We start from the raw sequence: 27,378 nt of genomic DNA, 5'->3' as shown, positions 1-27,378 counted from the left end.
TCTACAGCGACCTATACCCTTTGCTTACTCATTAGAAATAGTTGAAGTCAAGCCCATGACATGTGAAGCTAATTATGAATTCCTGATGAAAACAGCTATACTTAGTTTTTTTGTCAGAAAATCCTATTTGCTCAGATGAAAAATCAACAGAACTCTGACACATTGAATTACTTTGAAGCAGAGATGCAGTGTAAACATTGAAAAGATAGCAGTCATTCAGCATTATTAGAACTTTCCTAGTATAAACATTCTGAACTTAAAAGGTAATTTCTGCAAGAAATCGTATGCTTAGCAAGTTGACGGATGATTTGAAACATACAGACCTAATCATACAACAGGGCGCAATGATTAAAAATCCACCATTCAGGGTTCAGATAGGTTATTTAATCTGAAAGCAATAGCATTCGCAAATTGCATGGCTTATTTCGTGCTTCACACAATCAACAATATTAATAAAAACATTGGTAATGGGTAGAAAAGTTCTAAAGTGACCGTTGATCTCTGTGTGGTAAATTACCAAACATAACTATTGTCACCAGAGATCACACAGAAGCCAAATATTTCCTCTTGGAAAGAAAAGGGAAAACATCAAAATGCTGTCCTAGTGGACTCGCATGTGTCTGCTAATAACTGTCTTAGTGAGGATTTCTCACAGGGAACCAGTCACAGCTAGTTTTGCTGAATTTTGTTACTCAATGACTGACTGCAGAGGGAGCTTATGGTGGGCTGTGAGAGCTGTTTGGAAGAGTACCCTCACTTTCTAGGTGTTAACTTAAAGCCCATTTTCTAATACACCTTGAAGGCATACTCAACAACAAATTGGAGCTGAGTTCCTGAGTGAACGCTCATACACACAAGCATCATCTATCTAATGAAGCTGTATGACTGAGAGTGGAGTGGTTTTGATTTTCGACTGAGGGCAGTGAAGGTCAAATAGTGTCCTATATGTTCTGTACATTATCTTCTTGCCAGCGGGCAACGTTCCCTCTCAATTGCAAACGTGCAGACCTTCTTCGAGGTTCCATGTAGGATGGTCAGCATCGACACGATGATCATGGCATTGACATTTGTTTCCAGAAGGCGCTGCCATGCTCAGATCTTAGAGGCCCACACAGCCAAAAAAGAAAATCAGAGGGAAGGTTGCCTGCGCACAATTTGCTGTGACGAAACTGAGGACTGCAGATACTGAAGATTAGGGTGGTGCTGGAAATGCACAGTAGATCAGGCAGCATTCGAGTGGTAGCCACAATTTGCTGGAGTTGAGGTGCAAACTTGCAGCAAAGAAAATGGAGATCAGGTTTGGTAAATTGTTGCAGCCTTGTTTGACTGCAGCCTTCAATGAGGTAAACTGTGTCTGTTTCAAAGTTTCAGCATCTTCAGAATTTTGCTTTCATTGGACTCCATTAGAGCCATCACTGTGGAGTAGGTGGAGGCTGGTGACAAACTACTGGCAAATTTGAGGAGGTTATAGCGGTTTACAGAGAAAAAGCCTTTCCTGCATTTGAAGAGGGGACATGCCCAGTATTTTGTGCTTTTCTTTGCAACTTTCTTGAACAGGCTGTGCAGTGAAGATCATGTTTGTGGTGCCTCTCAATAGGCAAAAAGTGCTCTGTGAATTTGGGAGAATTCCTTGGCCACAGGGCCTGAGGATGAGGAGGGTCCTGGCAATGATTTACACTGTGAAAGACAGTAAAAGAAATTCATCTGTAGTTACCACAATCAGACGTAGCTATCTTTTTCAGTATGGTCACAATCACAGTAATCCTGAGATCCCCTGCCACACAGTCTTTTTCATAGATAAGGGATATGAAAATGTGCAGCTGTACCAGGAATATACACAGAATTTTACATTTAGGGCATATTGGGGATGCTCCTGCCTTAAACTTTGCAAGCTGCTCTGGTGCGCCCTATGAAATATCTTTACTGTATATTCATCTGTGTTTCAGAATCTCAGCAGGGATTCAATCTGCTCCAGAGACTGTGCTGTGTTTTAGCAATGGAATGGCATTGTCAGCTTCACTCCAGACGAGGAAAGCACAGAGACCAAACTGGATGTAATATTTTAGAATACAGTAGAGGATGTTCAAACTGAGCACAGAATATCAGTGAAGGAAATCTTCAAAATGTTCTCTCCAGCAAGCAATGCCCTCCTGTAGAACTCCCACGCGTGGCTGTCAGCGAGGGTTGGCTCTTGAAAAAATGTTCAATGCAGTTGAATCTCCTGCAGCAAGATCAATGCTGGATCCTGGAAAATGTAGGGCATTTTCTGTACATTGGGAATCTCTCATCAACAAAGACAGACATGAGTAATGAATTTGATCATCGCCTCCAATGCTTCAACTCCACCTTTGGTCAACAGAGGAAAACACTTTTTGAGGAACAGTATTTCAAAACCATCATGAAGATCATGGTTTATCAGGCAGCCAGGATCCCACATTCCCACATGTTTTGAATACCCTATAGAAGGCACCCCAAAGCCTTGGAAAATTGTTATCTCCGATACCTTCAAGAGATCCTTCAAATCCAGTGGTAACACAGTGGTCCGAAAGCAGCATCTTCTCCAAAACTAATTCATGGAAAATTGAGGTGGTTTTACTCAGCATTGAGGTACCTGTCACTCAAAATTAGCTGGATGGGAAAACTAATGTCTAATGTTGGACACTGGAATCCTGAAGCAACTGTTCTATTTGGCTATGACAGGATACTCCCAGCCAGACAGTGGACATGCTTTTCAACTCATGAAAGTCTCTGGCTTGTGACTGCCCAAAATAAAGGAGGCATATCCAGAAAGGCATTGAACCAGGGACATGCAGAGGTGAAGTTGAGATTTTGGAGGAGATGCACCAACATCCAAGCAACCTCAGCAGTTCTGTAAGAAATTAAAGAATGAGGATAGTTGGGAGTCCAGAGGCATCTCCTGTTTGGGAGATCTGTTCGATGGGGAGGTCATGATGCCCTTTGAACAGTTGCGTCAGAAGTTCAGGTTGCCTAGCAAGGACCTTTTTCAATATTTTCAAGTACGAGACTTCATACAAAAAAAGACCACATTGATGCCTAATCCGTAGAAATCAGATATGGAAAGGAGAGTGCTTCGGCCGATGGGTGTACCCTCAGTCAGTACTCTCTATCACTCGCTAGGTAATAAGGTATTGAAGGACACAGAACGGTTATATAAAACCCGGACTCAAGAATTAGGGATGGAAATCTCCTTAGAGATGTGGGAGGATACCTTGGAAAATGCCAGGAAGATCTCTATCTGTAATAGGACTCAAGCTATTCAATTGAAGATACTTCATAGGGCTCATATAGCACCAGAGCAGCTTGCAAAGTTTAAGGCAGGAGTGTCCCTAATGTGCCCTAAATGTAAAATAGAAGTTGATACTCTCACTCATTGTTTGTGGACGTGCCATATGATTCGTAGATACTGGGACAGTGTGGTGAATGTCTTGGCAAAGATTTTGGGAACGGAGATTGAGTTGGACCCGGTGTCTCTTCTTTTGGGCTTTCCAAATCTTCTGTCTCTAGATACATATGGGAAGAAACTGTTTACTGTCCTCTCCTTTTGTGCGAGGAAAAACATTTTGGCAAGCTGGATATCGGAAAGTCTCCCAGGACTTTCGAATTGGCATAGGATAGTTATGGAACATATTCCCCTCGACTTCCTTATGAATATGGTGCCCCAAAAAATGGAATTATTTTATCGAACCTGGCGGCCCTTCTTGAACGACACCGATGTAGATGTATTGGCCATACTATCTCGGGTCTTTGTTTAGCCGTGAGGATGATGTTTGTTGGTTCAGGGGCCCCTGTGAGGAAGAATCCCGTATAACTACAGGTCTTGTTATGATTTGATATAATTTTATTTTGAATGCTTATTTATTTATTTATTGACTTTTTAAAATCTCTTTTTTGTTGTTAGTTATGTACTATACTGTAGTTTTTTTTATGTAGAGAGTGTTCTTTCTTATATCTTATTTTGTGTTTTGGTAGCTTGTAGAGTAGATTAGTAGTTAGTTTTCTTAATTTAAATTGATGCTGTTATTATATTGTAAAGTGGTTACACTATTTTGTATTAATTTTGTAATTTTGTAAAAAAGAAATCCAAAAACCTTTTCCTTTTACAAAAAAATGAGAATAGGAATGATACTTCGCAGCAATTGACTATCCCTGAAGGAAAACATTGTAAAAACCTTTGAATCTTTCTTTTTGCTGTTTTTGTTGAGAATTTTGTTAAATAAATCTTGATAGCCTCTTTTGGACATGTTTAGTGACTGACCACTATAATAATCAAATCACAAATACAAAACTTAAGTCAGGTTACACTCTGGAATCAGTCTTAGAGTCATAGAGTTATATAGTACAGAAACAAATCTTTTGGTCCAACTCATCTGGGTCAAACATACATCCCAATCTCATCTAGCCTCATTTGCTAGTATTTGGCCCACATCCCTCTAAACCGTTCCTATTCACATACTCATCCAGATGCCTTTTAAATATTGCAATTGTCAGTCTCCACCACTTCCTCTGACACCTCATTCCATAAACACTCGACATGAAAACGTTAGCCCTCAAGGCTTTTTTAAAATCATGGGCTACTAGGGATAGGCAATAAATGCTAGCCAGCAAGCAACACCCACATCCCACAAAATGAATAAACGGATAAATAAATAAATAATCTTTCCCTTTCATCTTAAATTTATGTCCTCTAGGTTTTGGATTCCTCCACCCCAGGGAAAAGACCTTGTCTAATTACTCTATCCATGCCCTTCAAGATTTTATAAACCTCGATAAGGTCACACCTCAGACTCCGATACCCCAGAGAAAAAAGCCCCAGCCTATTCAGCCTCTTACTATAGCTCAAACCCTCCAATCCCAGTAACATCCTTGTAAATCTATTCTGCACCTTCTCAAGTTTAGCAACATCCTTCCAATAGGGAGTCAACCAGAATTGTACACAGTATTCCAAAAGTAGCCTCACCAATATCCTATACAGCTGCAACATGACATCCTAATTCAATGTTATGACTAATGAAGGCAAATGCCTTCTTTGCCACCCTGTCTATGTGTGACTCCACATTCAATGAATTATACACTTGCACCCTGAGGTCTCTTTGTTCAGCAACTCTCCCAAGGGCCCTACCATTTACTGTGTAAGTCCTGTCCCTGATTTGCCTTCCCAAAATTCAACACCTCATATTTATCTAAATTAAACTACTCTGCCAGTCTTTGGCCTATTGGCCCATCTGATCAAGGTCCATTTCCAACGTCAACTGCACTACCTATTTTGCTGTCATCTGCAAAGTTACTACCATACCTCCTATATTCACATCCAAATCATTTATATAAATGACGAAAAGCAGTGGAGCCAGCACTGATCCTTGTGTCACACCACTGGTCACAGACCACCACCCTCTTCCTCCTACCTTCAAAGCAATTTTGTATCCAGTTGGCTCACTGTCCCTGGAACCTAAGATCTTACTTAGCAAGTTCTACTGTGCAGAACCTTGTCAAATGCTTTGCAGAAGTCCATAAAGACAATGTCTACTCTCTGCTTTCATCAATCTTCTTTGCCATCACTGCAAAGAATTCAATCAAGTTAGTGAGACATGATTTCACAATCTGAGAGACCACCCAGGAAGAAGAAGCAGATATTAGAAACAGCCTTGGGAAGAGGCTGGTGAGGTTATATTTATTGTTTGCTTTTTGTTACTTTGAGGAAATAAAATTGAGCCCACTCATTGAACTGGTATCGTTCTTGTGGTAATGTTGCTGTCATCATAGTATTAGATAGGGAATTCCAGAGAATTGATCCAGAATATTAGTGATGGTGAAGAATTAGGGGTATCAATGACATGAGAGAAAATTGGAGGTTATTGTCAATTTGTTGGTTTTGTTTTTCTTGTTGGTTACAGAGAAGGAACTTGCAGTCAAAATAACTATGGTGAATTGCTGCATTGCATGTTATATTAAGGAGGGGATCAACAGTGAACAGCAACATAGAAACCGTTTGGCCAGTCTCCAGGCAAGATTTCCCAATTCGCTGTTGATACAGATGGGCTAATCCAAATCCTGAAACTTTTTGGTGAAGTGTGTGAACTGGTTCCTCTTCTTTATTCACCTCGCCCTTTGAAAACATTTTTAAATTGCACATTTTTAAGTTTTTAAAGACAGATCTCTTTCCTTGTAGATGCTTTTTATCCAGACCAAATGGATTTCTGTTTTAAAAGACTTTATTGAGTTAACAGAAGAGTGTATTAGTTAGGAAACATGGTGAGGAATAATTAGGCAACACACATATATACAGTACATAATAGAAAGTGAGTCCAAAACAAATTGTTTAAAAACATGCACAGATTAGTCTCTGAGTTGTTCACAAAGAGTACACAGTGGTGGCTGTAACAATGGATGTTATTGGTAATGTTAATGTTGGTGGTTGAACAGGAAATTTCAATATTTTTGGCTTTGCAGGATGATTGAAGTTCCTCCACTTATTTTCAACAGTGGTTAGCCAGCAGAACTCAGAGTTGAGAGCTATTTCCCTTCCTTACCTGCAATGTAGGGTGCTAAATAGACGTTCTCCTTCACAGCAGGATCTGCATTAGTTCATATTTTAGGTTATTGGGCCACTCACACACTCCTAACTTGGCCCTAGTACATGATGGAGAGATTTCACTGCTGGGGGGTGGGGGAAGTTTAGGGTTAGGGTTCGTGTTAGGGCTAGGGATTAGGGTTAGGTTAAAAGACATTAAGATAGACCAAATATTCTCTGAGAAATAAGCACTGGAGCAGGAAAGGCAAAACTGGGAAGTCTTTAGCTGCAAATATCTCCTGGCACTGTTGATTACTTTGAATTGTCCATCATTCACAAGAACACCATTCATCGCCTTAACTTTGTTGAATCTGATATCATTTTATATGATGTATGGACCCTCTTTAATCTGAAATAACCACTTGATTAGTTTCAGGTGTCTGAGATGCCTGTGGGTTTACCCTTTATAATATCAAGGACAATAGAATTAAAACCAAATGTAAATATTTCTCCAAACAGTTTTGGAAACATTCCACAGATGATTTTGATTTCTTTAAATGAATTGCACCCTTTCATATTCATCAAGTGTTAGTTCATCTCCACATAATTCAACAGAGGAGAAAAATCACAAACACATTGACAAACGTGTTAATTCTTCATTTCTAAACCTTCTCTATCCATTATAATTTTGCATGGCATGAGAAGAAAACTATATTACAGCTCCATTAAGAAAGTAACTTCATACTGAAAAGTCCCTAGTTCAGTTGTTAGTTGCCATGAATGAGCAGATCTCAGCAAGAGCAGCCTTTGGGATTTTATGACTGGCCCCATTGCCTTGGGGTTGGGAGGACAGAAATCAGCCTCAACTCCTGCTCCTGAATGCATTCCAGGGACCCCTGCTGGAAACTGTATGTGCCTACATCTCAGGAATGGACAGGATCATGTTCAACTGTGAAGGGCTCCATGGTTCAATAGCCTCGATGCACGCACTGTTTGGGGAAACTCAAACAGACTGATTAAGGGTAAAAAAGCTGTGGGCATCTATATATCTGAACACGAGCATGAACCAGCACTTGGACTGGAGGGGAGTGAAAATTGATTTCAGGATAATGTAGATTTCAGATTTATTGATACATTGGAATCTCATTTGGTTCAAAGCTATAACTTTGCACCTGCTTTTTTATTTATTTATGCAAAGTGGGCACTGCTATCCACACGGGGGGGGAAAGTGAGGACTGCAGATGCTGGAGATCAGAACTGAAAATGTGTTGCTGGAAAAGCGCAGCAGGTCAGGCAGCATCCAAGGAGCAGGAGAATCGACGTTTCGGGCATGAGCCCTTCTTCAGGAAGGGTTCATGCCTGAAACTCGATTCTCCTGCTCCTTGGATGCTGCCTGACCTGCTGCGCTTTTCCAGCAACACATTTTCAGCATTGCTATCCACACCACCAGTTAATGCCTGTCCCTAAATGCATACAGGGCAGATCATACAAGTCAATCACATTGTTACAGGTCTGGAGTCATGTGTAGGCCAAACTAGATGAGGACAGCAGACCTCCTTCCCTAAAGGGCATTAGTAAACCAGATCGGGTTTTATGGCAATTGTTTATTGGTCACCATTAGGCTTGGTCAGTATTCCAGATATCACCAAATTCTAATTTCACCATCCACCATGGTAGGAATTGAACCCATATCCTCAGAACATTGGTCATAGAGTCATAGACCCTTCGGTCCAACTCGTTCATGCCGACCAGATATCCCAACCCAATCTAGTCCCGCCTGCCAGCACCTGGCCCATATCCCTCCAAACCCTTTCTATTCATATACCTATCCAAATGCCTTTAAAATGTTGCAATTGTACCAGCCTCCACAACTTCCTCTGGCAGCTCGTTCCATACACATACCACGCTCTGCATGAAAAAGTTGCCCCTTAGGTCTCTTTTATATCTTTCCTCTCTCACCCAAAACCTATGCCCTCTAGTTCTGGACTCCCCCACCCTGGGGAAAAGACTTTGTCGATTTATCCTATCCATGCCCCTCATAATTTTGTAAACCTCTATAAGGTCATAAGGTTTTCCCTGATGCTCCAGGGAAAACAGCCCCAGCCTGTTCAGTCTTTCCCATAGCTCAAATCCTCCGGCCCTGGCAACATCCTTTTAATCTTTTCTGAAATCTTTCAAATTTCACAACATCTTTCCGATAGTATGGAGACCAGAATTGCTCGCAATATTCCAACAGTGGCCTAATCAATGTCCTGTACAGCTGCAACATGACCTCCCAACTCCTGTACTCAATACTTTGACCAATAAAGCAAGGCACACCAAACGCCTTCTTCACTATCCCATCTACCTGCGACTCCACTTTCAACGAGCCATGAACCTGCACTTCAAGGTCTCTTTGTTTAGCAATACTCTTTAGGACCTTACCATTAAGTGTATAAGTCCTGCTAAGGTTTGATTTCCCAAAATGCAGCACCTCACATTTATCTTAATTAAACTCCATCTGCCACTTCTCAGCCCATTGGCCCATCTGTTCAAGATCCTGTTGTAATCTGAAGTAACCCTTTTCGCTGTCCACTACACCTCCAATTTTGGTGTCATCAGCAAACTTACTAACTGTACCTCTTACGCTCGCATCCAAATCATTTATGTAAATGACAAAAAGTAGAGGGCCCAGCACCCGATCCTTGTGGCACTCCACTGGTCACAGGCCTCCAGTTTGAAAAACAACCCTCCACCACCACCCTCTGTCTTCTACCTTTGAGCCAGTTCTGTATCCAAATGGCTAGTTCTCCCTATATTCCGTGATATCTAACCTTGCTGATCAGTCTCCCATGGGGAACCTTGTCGAACGCCTTACTCAAGTCCATATAGATCACATCTACCGCTCTGCCCTCATCAATCCTCCTTGTTGCTTCTTCAAAAAACTCAATCAAGTTTGTGAGACATGATTTCCCATGCACAAAGCCATGTTGACTATTCCTAATCAGTCCTTGCCTTTCCAAATACATGTACACCCTGTCCCTCAGGATTCCCCCCAACAACTTGCCCACCATTGATGACAAGCTCACTGGTCTATAGTTCCCTGGCTTGTCCTTACCACCCTTCTTAAACACTGGCACCATGTTAGCCAACCTCCAGTCTTCCGGCACCTCACCTGTGACTATTGATGATACAAATATCTCAGCAAGAGGACCAGCAATCACTTCTCTAGCTTCCCATAGAGTTCTAGGTAACACCTGATCAGATCCTGGGGATTTATCCACCTTTATGCGTTTCAAGACATCCAGCATTTCCTCCTCTGTAATATGGATACTTTGCAAAGTGTCACCATCTATTTCACTACTTTCTATATCTTCCATATCCTTTTCCACAGTAAATACTGATGCAAAATACTCGTTCAGTATCTCCCCCATTTTCTGTGGCTCCACACAATGGCCGCCTTGCCGATCTTTGAGTGGCCCTATTCTCTCCCTAGTTACCCTTTTGTCCTTAATGTATTTGTAAAAACCCTTTGGATTCTCCTTAACTCTATTTGTCAAAGCTATTTCATGTCCCCTTTTTGCCCTCCTGCTTTCCTTCTTAAGTATGCTCCTACTGCCTTTATACTCTTCTAAGGGTTCACTTGATCTATCATGTCTAACCCTTACATATGCTTCCATCTTTTTCTGAACCAAACCCTCAATTTCTTTAGTCATCCAGCATTCCCTATACCTACCAGCCTTTCCTTTCTCTGGATTCTCGTTATCTCATTTTGTATCGGGTTCTGGATTACAAACCCAGTGACATTAGCGCTGCACCATTACTCCTCAGATCAGTTGAAAAGGAACCTTCAGAGATTTCACGAGTACTACGTGCTGCCATCTTGATTTGCAAGTGAAAGTCTAATAGGCCCATCATTGTTATCAAACTAACTAACCTGTTCCCTAATAAACATGTAACAGTCAGGTACATGGAGCTGCGAGCTGTACAGAAACATAGCAATATGCAGTCAGTTTTGTCCTCCACACACTGCTGCAAGGGATTAGCGAAATAATCTCACGTCAAAAGACACATACACCTCTTCAGTCATTTAAATTGTTCTTGGATGAATGCTTCACAGGTACCAACAGGAATTGCATTGTTCCTCTCCTTCCTCTGTCTTATTTCCATTCAACCTGTCTTGAAGGAATAAAATGATTCCTGAAACATAACATACTTCTTATATTTTTTTCCTAATTTACATTTATTGTTTTTCACCTGCAGGGGATCTATATTCGCTCCTGCTATAATGCAATAGTTCCGTTCTTGTGCAATCCCATGTTATAAGAAAATCGAGTAATAGCAGCACCATTTAAACTAATGGGGCCAGAATCGCGTTATAACCAATACACACTTCAAAAGTTCATGCTTTACTGGCAGTGTATCTAATTTGTCAATTGCATTATAGTGAATTCTCATTAACAAAACATGCGTTGTAGCAGCACGACCTGTATATTTATGTCAACTATGATAAGGCAGAATGGTGAGTCGACAATCTTAAAACATCATATTTGACTAATTCGAACCCACAAAAATAAAATCTTGACAGAAACAATTTGTTTCTGTATAGATTCTAACAGTCCTTTTAATGACTATTGGTTCGTCTGCTCAATGACCAGTAGAACAGGAATTATAGTGCGAGTTAACATTGATACGTAAGGTTCTCAGACATGATTTACATTTGTAAACAGCCTCTTGCCAGTTTTGGGCATTAGCATGGATTAGGTGGTCTACTTTAAATTTGGAGATGCCGGTATTGGACTGGGGTGTACAAAGTTAAAAATCACACAACACCAGGTTATAGTCCAACAGGTTTAATTGGAAGTACACTAGCTTTCGGAGCGACGCTCCTTCATCAGGTGATTGTCATCAGGTGACAATCACCTGATGAAGGAGCGTCACTCCGAAAGCTAGTGTGCTTCCAATTAAACCTGTTGGACTATAACCTGGTGTTGTGTGATTTTTAACTTTGTACTTTAAATTTGAATCAGATAGGCAAATTAATGCCCATTGTATATTTCTCTGCTGGTTGCAAATATTCAATTGAGAAATGGGCAGACACGAGTTGAAAATCACCATAAACCCAAGTGAAGCTAAGTTTGCTATAACTATTATTCTCTGATAGTTATAAACACCTGAGTGAAGATTTGTACCTGGCTTTGTTTTAGCAAGACATTTATAAATTAGCCATTCAAGAAGTTGGAGAAATATATGTGTTTGCACATGTTATAGTATCCAGTGCTTATAACTTAGAGATTGTTGTCATTTTATGACCCTCTGGTCATGTTAGTTTGAAATAAGTATTGGTCAGTTAGGGTAAACTCCTGATCATAGGGAACATGAGGTCTCCTTGCAACAGATACTGAACCCATTGACCCTGAAAAGATTCAAAATTGTAACAAGCTATTGCAAAGGCAAGTTAAAATATTAAATTATTGCAGTGCCATATATGATGCATTTGAATAACTTGTTGCAGATTTTGTTAACACTTCGTACAGCGCATCAGTAGTTAATCAAATTCCCAATCTCAGATGAGCTCAGTCTTTCTGAATCAGCAACTAAATTTGGGTGAATTTTCTCAACAGAGTTTAAAGTGCAAATGGATGTGAAACAGATTTTCACTGCTGTCATTTAGCACATCGACATCATGCAGGCTGTCAGTCACTGGCATGAAACCTGCTAAATACTGACAGTGGAAGTCAAGTCCTCAGGAATTTGCACCTTGAATTCCAAAAAGAGGTTTCAGCCAACTCCTGTAATCATCAAACTACGTCATTAACCTAAATTCATTTGTTATCAATGCATTTTTTTTAAATCCTAGAACCTCAATAAATCATTGAGATAGACATTTTAGCCATCAATTACAACAATTTAAACTTTAATAGTCCATCTTTTTAACTTGTATCTCTGCTCTGAGCCTTCCAAGGGCAGAATTTCCTTGGTCAGAACCCATCTTGAATATTGCATTCAGTTTAGGGCACTCCATCTGAGGAAGGATATATTGGCTTTGGAAGGTCTATAATACATATTCATAAGAAGGCTATCAAGACTAAAAGGGTTAAAAGGTAATAGCCATTTGTATAAACTTGTATTCCCTTGAGTGCAGATGATTAAGGTGTGAGCTGATCATGACCTTTAAAAAGTGAAAGAATTTGATAGGACAGCTAAACCTGAACTGCTTTCTTTGGCAGAGGAATCCAGAATAAGAGGAAATAATGCTCAAATTAGATACTAGACCACCAGGAGTGAAATCAGGAAGATTTCCTTCCTACACGGGATTAGAAATATGGAATTCTCTTTCTCTTGCTCATCCACACCACTCCAAAAGGCTGCTGAGGCTAGATCTGAAAATGTCAAGGCTGAGATGGATAGATCTTGGCTGATAAAGATATTAATGGCTATGGAATAGAGGTGAATGGAGATACAGAGTAACCATGATTGAATTAAATTGTGGAAGAGGCTCAGCAAGCTGAATGGCCTGTCTTTGTTTACACGTTCTTATGATGGAGACAACACATCCGTAGCCGTACTAAAGCTGTACTCCTAGAGTCTGGCATAATCATTCTTTGCTCTAATCCTAGTGACATGCAATATACTGCACAGTTTCTAGTTGACAAGTAGAAGATTCCTCAGAGAATGAAGCTCTTGTGGTGCATAACTGCATTAGAAAATGGAAGGGAAGCAGTCTGGAGGAGGTGCGGAGGAAAATCTACTTCCGGTTGTAAGACGTGTGACAATATGGAGCTGGATGCTCCAGGGCAATCGCTGTGTGGGGTTAGGGTGTTAAGTGATACAGTGTCAGGTGAGTAGGGTGCCAGGTGGGTAGAATACCTGGGGTCTAGGGAGCCAGGTGGGTAGAGTGTCTGGTGAGTGATGGAATATTTAAGGTAGGTCAGGATAGTTCAGCATATTGAATCTAGTGGGAGGTCAAGCAAGGTGATGGGAGTGTCCAGCAAGGTGATGGGAGTGTCAGGTCTGGCAGCAATGTGTGGGTGGGAGTTGGGAGGTGGTAATCTGTTAGCTCTGACAATGGGGGATGGGTGTGTTTTGTCCCAGGGTTGGGGGGGGGGGGGGCAAATGCAGGTGATGGAGAGTTTGGGGGATGGGGACAGGGGTGTCAGGTCCCTGTCAGGGACAAGAACCTTGGTGGGGAGAGGGGGTGATGGGCCCTGGGGACAGAGGCTTTCTTCAGATCTGGGAATCTAGGGCTGAATGATAGAGGAGCATGGGTGTCAGGTCCCAGGGAATGGGACGGGGGGTATATTATGTCCTGGGTGGGAGAGTGTGTCAGGTCCAGGGGAAAGCAATATGTTGGATATTGGGAAGGGGGGGCTATGTCAGGTCCTGGATAGGAGTTTGTCAAGTCCCAGGGAGGGGTGCGTGTCGTTTCCCAGGGAGAGTTGTGTGTTGGGATCCAGAGGAGGAGATTATGTTGGGTCCCAGGGAGGGGGCAGTACATCAGGTCCTGGGTAGGAGCATGTTGGGTCTTGGGGAGGCTGGCAGATCAGGATCTGGGGGAGCACTGTGATTGTCGGGTGACCAGTTAGTTGGGTGTCAGTTTAATAGTGCACTATCTTATAGGGGCTTGGACAGTAATGGCACAATTTGTGGCAGAACCATGCAAGACATCTGGTGAGACATCCAACAATTGCCAACCACATAGGATTCTTTTGGCATATCTATGATACGCTTGCAGGATGCTTAGGAAGTATAGATCACCACTGGAGGATGTACCAATAACTAACTTTGAAAAGCTACTGCAAGGACACATCGCATGCATGGACAGGCACCCAGCTTACAACTTGGACCAGGCAGCAACTCACAGCTGCTCATTTGCTCTCTTAGTGCTTGCTCACCTAGTGCCTATCTACTTACTCACAGCATCCATGCCTTGCCCTGCCTTCCTGTCAGCACATTGATGCTTCAACCAGCACCAGAGGCTATAATTACTTCCATTTGACATGCTCTTTTGTATAATCACATCAGACAGTTTGCTTGTCAGTAGGGATCTGTCTGGGGGGGTGGGCATTACCTTGGCATTCAGCACACTGTAATGTCAACCTTACAACCATAGTATGTGCCTGTCAAATTCAACCAAATGGCCACGTTGGAAGGTGGGTTGATGCTTGTCCTGAGTCCAGTCAAGGGAGGAGCTGCTGTCAGTCAGGGGTCCTGATATTGACAGTCATGGGCATAGTCTGCACACAGTCCAGGGACTTGGGCACAATCAGTCACCCGCTCAGGCTGAACATAGTCAGGAGAGCTGCCTGACTACAATTTGGTGAGTGGGCAATGGTCAGTCCTTAAGTGCCAACAGAAGCAACCAGAGATAATCAGGTTTCTTCAGTCAGAAAGCTGTCAAGACAGTGGTCAGTGATCTGGTGGGTCATACCCAGGGGCTGTTTGTTGAATTTGGAGTTTTGGTAGGAATAGAATCCTGTGGGTACGTGTGTTGATTGTTAAGGAGGGTAAAGGGGAATCCTGTGAGAGCTCTGAGGGTATCACTAGCAAAAAGAGTGGGATTGAAGGGAGTAAGGGAGCAGAGTATTGAGTGGAGGTGGGAACACAGAGAGCCACTGGGCAAGGAGGAATGGGCAACAGCATCAAAGGACATGATAGGCCAGGGGACGGGTGTTATTGGCAGTCACTACCACTGTGGCCTCACAGGGGGACAGTCGGGAAGAAGGGTGGCATCATTAAGGTATAATGTCAGGGTTTAGGAGGCAGGGAGGCCAGTTGAAGGTGAAGTTCAACACTGTGGGTCTCCACATGAGAGAATGGGTGGAAATGGGCTGTTTGGGTAACACAATTTAAAAGGGGATATGATGGCCTGGGATCAGGGGTACCCTGAGAATCTGGGGGCATACCTGGTAATCAGATGGAGCCCATGCTGACAGTTGTGTCCCTTGCTATCACTTCCCAGTCTCTTGATGAAATGGAATTGGAAAATGGCTGGGACAGTAGCCAGGGGGTGCAGAGTCAGTATCACTTTGATGGGTAAAAGCGTGGGGTCCATGTGCACGAGACACAAGGACATTGAAAAGACAAGCGCATGAAGCAGGCCCTTGCAAGCTCCAGCTCGATTTCATTTGTTCACCCATTTTCAATGCATGTAGAATGAAAGTGCTTAGGGTCCAAATGTTGGTCAAAGGTAATTTTGGTATGCACTGGTGCTTGCAAATCTACCTCACCATCTCAGTTAATGCAGAATTAGTGGCAAGAAGTTAAGAAGAGGTGAATGATACCCAAAAGATATTAGGCCTGCTCATGATGTGGTTCCAATGCTTGGACTGTTTGAGTGGAGGTGGGCTGGGGAAAGGGAACTCCAGTGTAGTATGGACAGAGGGTGCTGCATCATCCTGAAATGCTGTTCTCTGCACAAATGGATCATGAGGTGGTGTGATCAATACTAAGGAATTGAGGAACATGAGCAACCTTCTGAGGAGGAAGAGGACAAGGACATTATAGACAATAGACAATAGGTGCAAGAGTAGGCCATTCAGCCTTTTGAGCCAGCACCACCATTCATTATGATCATGGCTGATCATCCACAATCAGTATCCTGTTCTGCCTTATCCCCCTAACCCTTGATTCCACTATCTTTGAGAGCTCTATCCATCCCTTTCTTGAAAGTATCCAGAGACTTTGCCTCCACTGCCTTCTGGGGCAGAACATTCCATATATCCATACTCTCTGGGTGAAGAAGTTTCTCCTCTAAATGGCCTACCCCTTATTTCTGTGCTCTGGTTCTATACTCACCCATCAGCGGAAACATGCTTCCTGCCTCTAGAGTGTCCAATCCTTTAATAATTTTACATGTCTCAATTAGATCCCCTCTCATCCTTCTAAACTCAAGTGTATACAAGCCCAGTCGCTCCAATCTTTCAACATATGATAGCCCCACCATTCTGGAATTTACCTTGTGCAATCCCTCAATAGCTAGAATGTCCTTCCTCAAATTTGGAGACCAAAACCACACACAATACTCCAGATACGGTCTCACCAGGGTCCTGTACAGTTGCAGAAGGACCTCTTTGCTCCTATACTCAATTCCTCTTGTTATGAAGGCCAGCATGCCATTACCTTTTTTCACTGCCTACTGTACCTGCATGCTTGCTTTCATTGACTGATGTACAAGAATACCTAGATCTTGTTGTACTTACCTTTACCTAACTTGACTCCATTTAGATAGTAACCTGCCTTCCTGTTCTTGCCACCAAAGTGGATAACCACACATTTATCCACATTAACTGCATCTGCCATGCATCTGTCCACTTAGCTAGCCTGTCCAAGTCACCCTGTATTCTCCTAACATCCTCCTCACACTTCACCCTGCCACACAGCTTTGTGTCATCAGCAAATTTGCTAATATTACTTTTAATGCCTTCATCTATATCATGGATGTATATTGTAAACAGCTGCGGTCCCTTGTGGTACCCCACTGGTCACTGCCTGCCATTCCGAAAGGACCTGTTTATCACCACACTTTGCTTATGGAGGAGGAAGCTCTCCTTGTGCATGACAGAGCTCAGCTGAACTGGGTGCTCCAAGCCAGGCAGGACCTGAGTGACACCTGCCTCCAGTGGGTAAGAGCTGGGTGCAGCAGGCCATCATAGAATTGACAATAAATTGGTCATGATGCCAGTATTTGATTTGTATTATGGGGACGAGCTGCGGCTTGGACTCATTTAGTTTGTGTTCGGTTTTGCAGGCTGTAAATAAAAGCACATCTTTAGAATTGTCTGATTTTGTTGTATGTGACATTCCCTCCTGGACAATAACATTGTGGATGTCCAGTGGGCAACGGGGACAGAGTAACTGTGACTTTGAAATGGTGTTTAGATGGGATGTAGGCTGATGATTAAATACTGAGTTTGGCTGAGAGAATGCACAAAGGAATGTTAGCCACAGCAGCTATATAGTGGAGCGGCATGGTTTTGTGCTAAGAAATCCTGCCTGGCCTCAAGGCAAAAAATTCGCAATACCACTGGCAGTTATCGAAAACAATCATGATTCAGCCTGTAGTTAACCAGGAGTTAAACAAGGCTTTTAATTTTCTACCTTTTCTTGTGCAATTATTAGCTTAGGTACAGTGGATCCCTCCAAAGTCGCCAATTTAAATGGATACTTTCAGAAGGTTCTACACACAGGCTATAAGAATTTTCAATTTCCTGGACAATTCCATCAGCATCTGCAACATCAGGAATTATACAGGATCCTGAAGTGCAACTCCTGTCTAAGCTGCAGAAACAACTATCTCACCATCAGAAAATCCGGCCCATGATTTCTTGGCTGACCACTGCATGAACTGTTCTGTCTCCCTTGCACAGTCCTATCACAACAATCCCATTTCTCTAGAATCTCCTTTTCTCTCCACATCAGCTTGCAGAGTACCCATTCATTTCATCTGCAAGAAGACTTTCTTTTCCCAAATTTTGCCGTGAAAAAACATCTGCATGCATATGACTTTATTTCTCAACAAAACGCCTACAAGACAACCCCTGTTGTGCAAGTATCCAGTATGCCATTCCTCCAATGCCACAAATGTAGCATGTGCTTACTACATGGCCCTTGATTTACAGGAAAGCAGAGCTGAAGCAGCAAAACTGTTGAAGTCAAATGTCAGAATATGGCTCATGATAAAGCAGGAAGAAGGACAACAGCATGCATCACAAATAGATTGAACCAGGTTTAATGTAATTTGCAAATAAATTGGAGTTAAGCACCATTTAGAGGTCAATGTTGAGGGTGTAGGGGACATCATAATGTCTCCTGACCAGTGATAATAAGCAACTTAAGTTTTTTTCTGACATACTTTAGCTCAACCCCATTTGAGCTAATTTCCAATTTCAAATTTCCAATAAATGCTGACTTGATAGAAAAATATTCAGTGACAAGGTAGGCCATTGACTCCTAACAAAGTTTGACAATGTTTCCTCTTTTTATCAAGGTACTGTCCTTTGTCCTCATCACCACTGTTCTGTACAAGTAAGCACTCAAACTACTGCAGTAAGAGATAGCTGCTTTAAAAAAAAACTCCTTCAAAGAATAACAGTAATACAAGCGAAGACACTGGAGTGTTATTTTCCCCACCCATGTACAATATAGTGTTAGGTTAACAATATACAGTTACTACATATAGCTTCCCTTCAGTTTGTTGCACTAATTATGTTGCAGAGTAATTGTGCTATGTAATGATGCATTATGCACTCATAGAAATGAATCATTTCTGTCCATTACACACAACAGTTGTTATTCTATTACCTGATTGTCAGGTTCTAAGTAACAATATCATAAGTATTATTATATATATCAGTCCTCAATTTAAAAGACTGCCCACTTCACATGGATGTAAAAATGATTTGGAGAGTCATTCTCCTCTCAATGATGCACTGCTGATGCCAGTAATGTAGACCACAGATCTCTCCCTCCATTTTCCCAGCACTTTTCAGACGCCAGTCAGAGAAACCATGGACATCAGCCAGTCAACAATTCATATTGTCCAGACATGCCTTCAAGAGGATGTGGGAACCAAACTTGGCTTCTTTATCATGATTATGTAGGTACACATGAACAGAATATGAATGGAGGAGCCAGTGTTGGACTGGGGTAGACAAAGTTAAAAATCACACAACACCGGGTTACAGTCCAACAGGTTTATTTGGAAGCACTAGCTTTTGGAGCGCTGCTCCTTCATCAGGTGGTTGTGAAACAGGATCGAAGACACAGAATTTATAGCAAAAATTCTGTTTTTGCTATGAATTGCTATAAATTCTCTGTCTTATGATCCTGTTTCACAGCCACCTGATGAAGGCGCAGCACTCCAAAAGCTAGTGCTTCGAAATAAACCTGCTGGACAATAACCTGGTGTTGTGTGATTTTTAGCTATGAACAGAATAGATCATTTTGGCCCTATGGCCTGTTTCACCATTCAATGAGATCACAACTAACTGCAAAAACCCACCTTTAGCCTTACCTCTTAACGCTATGGCTAATATGAGTCCATCCAATTGAAGTGTTAAAATTAACAATTGGTCAATCATCATTTCCAAATTTATACCACTCTCTGCATGAAAAAATATCTCCTGGTTTTATTCCTGAGAGGTCAGGTTTGATTGTTTTGTCAATGCACTGATTCCTAAACTTCTCATCCAGTGGAAATAGTTTCTCCTAATCTATCCTAACTGTTCCTCTTTATACTTTGTAAACTTTGGTCAAATTGTCCTTTAATCATTTAAATCCCAGGAAATACAACTCTAGTTTGTGTTATCTTACCTTATTGATTAATCCTTGAAGTCCAGATATCTTTCTACTAAATCTACACTTTACTCTTCCTACTACTAATTTATCCATTCTAAAATGTTGTGCTCAGATCTGTTCACAGGACTATAGATGTATTCTAATCATTTTTTTCTTGAATCTATCATTAATTCCCTTATGCTTTATTTCTCTAGCTATAAAAGCCTGTACTCCATAGGCTTTTTGATTATTTTCTGTACTCGATTGTCTTCTTAAGGATTGGGGAATGCAATTAATTATATTCAGCTGCTCATCCATGTAATGTGGCTTACTCCATCTGCCTTAATAGAACATTCTGACCAAGGGTCTACACCTAAAATATCAACTTAACTTTGTCTTCATAGATTCTAAGGGGACTGTTATGTAAATAATCATTTGTATTCCTTGAAATTGTATTTTAATACATTAATATGATGGAAAAAAAATAAAATATACTGGCATAGTTCCTATTGTGACTTCATGGCATCACAAATTACGTGTGAAGAAGTTGTTTTGTTGGGACTGCATGAGCTAATTCTGCATATAGCAATATCCCACACACAGAGTGTAAATAACCAGATTACCTGTTTTCCTATTGTTTGTGGAGGGATAATCTTTGGCCAGGACACCAGGCCAAACTTCATTGCTTTCCTTTGTAACATTGCTATGCTTTAACACTCACCTGAGAAAACAAGTCACCTTTTATTTTAACCTGAAAATGTGTTGCTGGAATAGCGCAGCAGGTCAGGCAGCATCCAGGGAACAGGAGAATCGATGTTTCGGGCATAAGCCCTTCTTCAGGGCATAAGCCCTCCTATTCCCTGGATGCTGCCTGACCTGCTGCGCTGTTCCAGCAACACATTTTCAGCTCTGATCTCCAGCATCTGCAGACCTCACTTTCTCCTCGAATATTTTATTTTAACCTCTTTGCCAAAGGATGCCACCTTCAATAGTGCCACTCTGTACTCATGGTCACATCTGCCTAACTATTGTGCTCAAGTCTCTGGAGTGGGGCTTGAACCAACAATGTTTGATAGAAGGAACAGTATACGCCTGTCTTTGAATAGGTACGGTGGTAATGGGCGGCACGGTGGTAATGGGCGGCATGGTGGCACAGTGGTTAGCACTGCTGCCTCACAGCGCCTGAGACCCGGGTTCAATTCCCGCCTCAGGCGACTGACTGTGTGGAGTTTGCACATTCTCCCCGTGTCTGCGTGGGTTTCCTCCGGGTGCTCCGGTTTCCTCCCACAGTCCAAAAGATGTGCAGGGTCAGGTGAATTGGCCATGCTAAATTGCCCGTAGTGTTAGGTAAGGGGTAAATGTCGGGGTAGGGTGGGTTTCGCTTCGGCGGGTCGGTGTGGACTTGTTGGGCCGAAGGGCCTGTTTCCACACTGTAATGTAATCTAATCTAATCAATAGGTACATACTGAATGATATTTTGTGCATATGTGTAAGCAGGTAATTAAGTAACATTATTAAACTAACTGTTTGGTATGTATACTTACATTGTGTACGTCATTTGCATTGACAAACATCAAAAATGTTAAATTTCATTTCCTGAAATGACAATGAAGTCTGCCTGTAGCCTTTAGTAGCCTTCACTGGAAATAAACTTTAATTATAACATTTTGATAACCCTCCCTTTAAAACTATCCCTATATTACAATATATATTTTAAATGTTGGCATTATTAACTTATTTGTTAAGATTCAGTGTACAAAAGTGGAAAATTCTCCATCTGAATCTTAAATTCCTTAAGTGGAACTGTGTGCTTAAATAATAAACTGTGTTTTCCTAAAGGAAGAGGACTCATATACATTTTTTGTGACTTCTTTCATAGTAGTCATGTCCCAGAAGGTTACTCAGACACAGTTTATTTGTAAATCGAATGTAATATAAAAAAATGAAAAAGGATTGGAAGAAAATATGATAAAGGAAAATAAAATATAATGCCTTGAGCAAAAGTTCAGAATATTTATTTCTTTTCATGTTTTGTTATTTTAATGTGCCTCAGACTGTTGCTTAATCAAGTTGTGTGAAAAATGTAACTTATCGTACCAACAGCAACAGCAGGAAACAACATAAAACCAATAGTAAAGTGCAAGGAATTGAAAATTAATTAAAATACATTACTACATTATGATTATGAAAATATTTTTGTAGTGAGGTTGTTATTGATATTTAGGTAAGCTTTCCACATATAGAATACACCATTGCTTCATACAATGTAGGATGTCAGATGACAAGCATTCAGCTTGTGAGTCAATTGAAAATCATTTATCAGTTCAGTTCCCAAAGAAACTCAAAAGGCAAGAAGTTGGACAATGTCACGCTGTGTCTTTAAAAATTTAATATTTTACAAATGTGATTTATGGGGTTTTCTGATCAATTGCTATAAAATTATCTGAGTAATATTTAGAACAAAATTGCACTTTGACCATGAAGTTTCAAGATGGAATAATAATCAGTTTTTGTCATCAGACTGTTAACTGCTAAGTTAGAAAGTTAATCTTTTGAAAAAATTAGGAAGATTTCATAATTTAACTCAGTTAAATGTAACACTAGTAAACCAGCCATAGCACTACTGGGCCATAGGACTGCTCTCCCATTAGAGAGGGACAAGTAGTGGTGCTTTAAACTGTGGGTCACCACACCCCAGCTCAGGAACAAGATTGAGAAGGTGTAACCTTCATGGTGACCTCAGCTGGCATACTCTTGGCATCATCCTACTTTACAAACAAACTGCCCAGCAAACTGACCCCACACTGGTTAAGTACTCAACAGATTGGTAGAGATACTAAAGTGAGTCAGACTAACTGAAGTGATTTATTTTCTCACAATGGATTCTTTATCTGCATCCATACATATGGAAACATATACTTTACATGCAGCTATATGCAAACATACAGTTTAGATGCATCTCTTTGTAAATACAGTACTGCCCACTAATTTCAATCTCACATAAGTGAACAGCCTGCCTTGGTCAACCACCCAATAAAATCCCAATCCATTTCTCTCATTCTTTGTTCAATTTGCAGTCGATATGACGACATTGACAGAGAGGGCTAACCTGATGAGTTGTCAAGCAGTCATTGCTCACACCCCAATATTTTCTATTTGAAACAACTCACATTTTGAAACATCTTCAGCATTTAATGTTTCAAATAAAAAATAAGTAACCCCATTAAAATCGTCAGACACACAGCAGATTAAGGAAGCTGATGTAAGTGTCCCCCCATAAATTAGTCTTTCAAGTGAAATTGAATGCTTGGGACATAATAAAATTTTGTCCCATGTTGGTTAGATTGGAAAGCACGTGCTTTGGTTATTGCTGTCTCAAAAATCATGGCTAACTGCAGCATAAAAAGAAAATTTGACTTTCAAGAACCTGAAACCAAGTTCAAGGCATTGAAGGCACTCAGTGAAGAAAGGACAGAGAATTCAAGTCGAATCCAATGTCAAACTGATGATGCTGGGTGGTGGATAGAGAACACTGAAAAAATAAGGGAAGAATATGAGAGTGGAAAATTAAATTCTAACACCAAAGAGAGGCAATATCTCAAATATATAGGATCGGAGAATGTGCTCTTAGCTAGGTACGACAATCAAGCTAAAGCAGACCCAGGAACAGTGTGAAGGAAGCTGAAAGATTTGCAAAAGAAATTGATGATGACAACTTTCGCGCTAACATGGTTAGTTTTCACAATTTAAAATACTTTTTCCACAAGTCATTTTGTGGAGAAGGTTCATCTGCAGATGGCTCAAATTTGGACGACTGGCATAAATGCATTCATTCAAGAGTATAATTCCATGGCTGTCTATAATATAATCAAAACTGCTTTCATCTACAAATGCACACCAGATAAAACTTAACAGCACTCAGGGCCAAGCTGCAGTTTATGGTAAGCAACCAAAAAAAAAGGATGTCTTTTCTTGTTGCCACGAACATGTCCGAAATCAAAAAAACATGCCTTCTGACTCATCAAGTTCAAATGCCAAGGTGCTTAAACCATGTCATCCATCTGCCAGTCAGCTATGAGGCAAACCAAAAGGTCAAGATGACATCAATAGTTTTACTTCATGGGTTCAATGTTTTGACTGCTGTGTGAAATTTTAACAATCAAGAAACTATCACATGAGGATAATTGCTGAAGTTCTAAAAGACATATCACTGGTTTTCCTCCTATCTCATTCAACTTCAGTTACTCAACTAATGAACTAAGTATGATTAAAAATTCAAAAATGCTTTTACACAAGATTCCTACTCATAAGAAAATAGCCTGCTTGAAATCCAATGGAAAACTTCTATGCAGACTTCTTTCAAGCAATGAACATCCTGAAAATGTCCCGGGATATGGTAAATCAGGAAACAATCCAGAATTTCTTCACGTGTGAAACTTTGTTTGAAGCAAATGATAACAACTTTGATGAATTTTCAACATGTGATGTTGCCAAAAATGACTCTGTGCTGCACTCTTCACAAAATTAAGATTATAAAAGATTAGAAACCGTTTAACCACTGCAGCTACTGCTAGTAATGATGCTCAACAATTGTGCTGCACCAGTGGGTGACAACACTATTGTGGAAGCAGCTCTAAAGGCAGCAGCTTCCAAGGAGGGAACTGAGGAAGATGGGGCATAGACAGAAGCTGAACATCCACATGTTACCAGTGCAGAAGTTCAATAAGTTAGACTCGTTGTACAGCCATTTTCAAAAGGCTGCCAGTACAATCGAAAAAGCATTCAAGTTATTGGATCAACTTCCCAATCTTTTAGAGAAGGAACAATTGTCAAGAATAAAACAAGTGTCGCTAAAAACTATTTTCAAAACTAACTGATGATTACCCCTATAGATATCAGTGTTTTAGACTACATACTGTATTGCATGCATTTTGTTTGCAAAATGTTTGCTTAATATGTGCTTGATAGGGGAGGGAGGAGGTTTGCTGCTGTTGTGATTGTTGATTGTGGGCTGGCAAAATAGGATTTTACAATTCTCATCTTTTCGTTTTGAAATTAATTGATTAATGAAGAATTATTGATTATAGAATTGTTTTCATGTTTTGTATCCATATAATACAAAAATGATAGATATGCATGTAAATCACAAGGTCTGCCATCACCCTGGATAGATAATGTTGCCACCCTGTTATGCCAACAAAGTTTACATTGGCCCAAAAGTGTTGACATAAATGGGTATCATCTGTATATGGTTGATAGGCAAGTTTAAGCCTTATAAATAATTATTCATAAACAAATACATTAAACATTACTGGACACAAGTATTTTGTTATTGAACTAATCCAGGGGCTAACAGATTGAAGGCTAAACAAATACCATCAATAGACATTACTAAATCTAAGGAAAGCTATGATGCAGACCCATTACAAACATGGGATGAACAAATGGTTATCCTTATCTAACAGTAACTTGCAGTATAAAGTTCACGGAACTAAATCATGGTTTGTATATCACTCACATCTCAGTGAAAGAGTTATCATTTCCAGTATCAGAATTTTGAGATTACAAGTTTATGTAGTTGGATTACATGTGGAGAGACGCACAAAACCTTGGGGCAGCTGCCAACAAGGTGCAGTGGAGAAAGATCACTACTTGAGGTCTCCCTGATAAAGTTAATTGGGGGTCTGTTCAGTTATCAGACCACGCCCCACCCATAGCTCAATACATGTAAATATAGTCTTGTATGTGTAAGAGATGCCTTTGGTTTGTTAGGATAGAATCAAACTCAAATGTTTGTTTGCTTACTTGATATGCTATTATACAGAACCAAACTGGATTTGTGACTGTATATACACACACAAAGCCATTTATTGTGAATAAAGTATATTTTGAAATAAAAAAAAGTTTATGCAGTTGTACTGTTATTTTCTCAAGATTACATCCTATCTGCTTCACACAACTGCTGTTGTCTTTTGGAAGAATATGCAACATATATGTTTAATATTCCACACTAACAATAGTGACCTCAGATTTATAATCTTACTAACAATCCTGTCAAGCTGCTGTTAACTGTAAATTTAGAGTTGGCAAGGTAGATCACTGGAGCTGTGCCATTGGATGATACAACAGAGTTTATGCTGAGGGGTTAACCTTTCTTGGCTGTGCCTTTCAATGGAAATGACAAATGGAGACCAACCAGGTGATTTCCCACAGGGAAAGTGACAGAATTAAAGGGTGAGTCATGCAAGGGTTCTCTCATGTTTCTGTTCAGTCAGTAGTAGAACAGCATTGGCAGAGGACTGGGAATATGTTGGCAGGTTTCCCAATTGGCAGGGGAATCAAGTATGACCCACCTAAGGAGAGAGGAAAAAAAAATCTAAGATGAGCCGCAAAACTTTGAAGAAGGAAGAAACAGAAATACAATTTATTGATTTCATGCACACATAATCATAAAGTGATTATGCTTGTTGTTGAATCTCTGTATCTTCAGCAGATAACATGTTTATTATTTATCTTCCAATGTGTAGCAGGGCACCCTCTGGTGGATATCTAATGAAAATTGTGACTAGAACAGAGACTGACATTTTCTCAAATTTTACATTATTTTTGACTTGGGTTATAATGTTGTTGAGAAAGCTGTTTTCAGTTTTTAAAAATTCACTGATTAAATGGTGAACATTATCTGGATGGGCTTACAATAAAATATTGCTGAAAATGGTTACTTATAATGTATATTTAAAAAAAGAATCATTTTCTAGCTTGTTCCCCTCATCTCCAGAAAATGCTGACTTATTAACCAGGGTGAGATGCTGCAAAGATATCAGGATTAAGGGGTAAGTGCTTTAATTATGGGTATTAAGTTGGTTTCCTGGTCTGCAATCATTAGCATCCATCAGGTTTGGACAGAGACAGTATTTCCTTAGATGACCACACTGATACATTGTGGTATTTGCTGCCAGAAAGTGGTAATGGTTAAGGGTTGCATGAGATAGTTCAGTGTCACCAACCCTCTTTTGTCTTTGCTTTGCCTTTGGTGTATCCAGTGATTACTGGTAGAGGATACAGCACTGTAGACTATCTACAGAAGAGGCACTGTCCTTGGACAATAAAGAGGTTTATTGCATGATAGTAATACTTATAACCACGTTTGATCATGGATAATTACTAGAAACTTGTGGATATATTTGTTCCCTCTGAAAGCTAGAGTAGAACTCCTTGTCTCTGAAAACAGGCTGTTATCGCATCAAAAGAATGAATGGAGCTGATGAAACATTCAGAACCATTACCTTATACAATGCATCTTCTGAAGCTTTTTTTAACTCTGTAGTTAATCCTTTATACAATAATGAATGATTGTATAATCCTTCGTTGTACAAACTATATTGACTTTTTATCTTTACCACTGTTCCTATCTTATCCTCAAGCCTTTGATTTATAAATGTAGGTGTTTTGGATATTGTACACCTTTCCCACTTTGGACTTAAAAGAATGGTCAGTCTTTGCTTGAGGACTTATGATTCTGGTCCTGATCTGTGGATTATTTCTCCACTGGAGGATGTTTTAACCCTTGGATATTCTTCGGAGAGGACATT

The sequence above is a fragment of the Chiloscyllium plagiosum genome, unplaced genomic scaffold (assembly GCF_037043375.1).
Source record: "Chiloscyllium plagiosum isolate Xiang-an unplaced genomic scaffold, Cpla_swu_hap1 HiC_scaffold_25, whole genome shotgun sequence".
In the NCBI taxonomy this organism is placed as follows: domain Eukaryota; kingdom Metazoa; phylum Chordata; class Chondrichthyes; order Orectolobiformes; family Hemiscylliidae; genus Chiloscyllium; species Chiloscyllium plagiosum.
Note: the sequence above shows the minus strand (reverse complement) of the source record.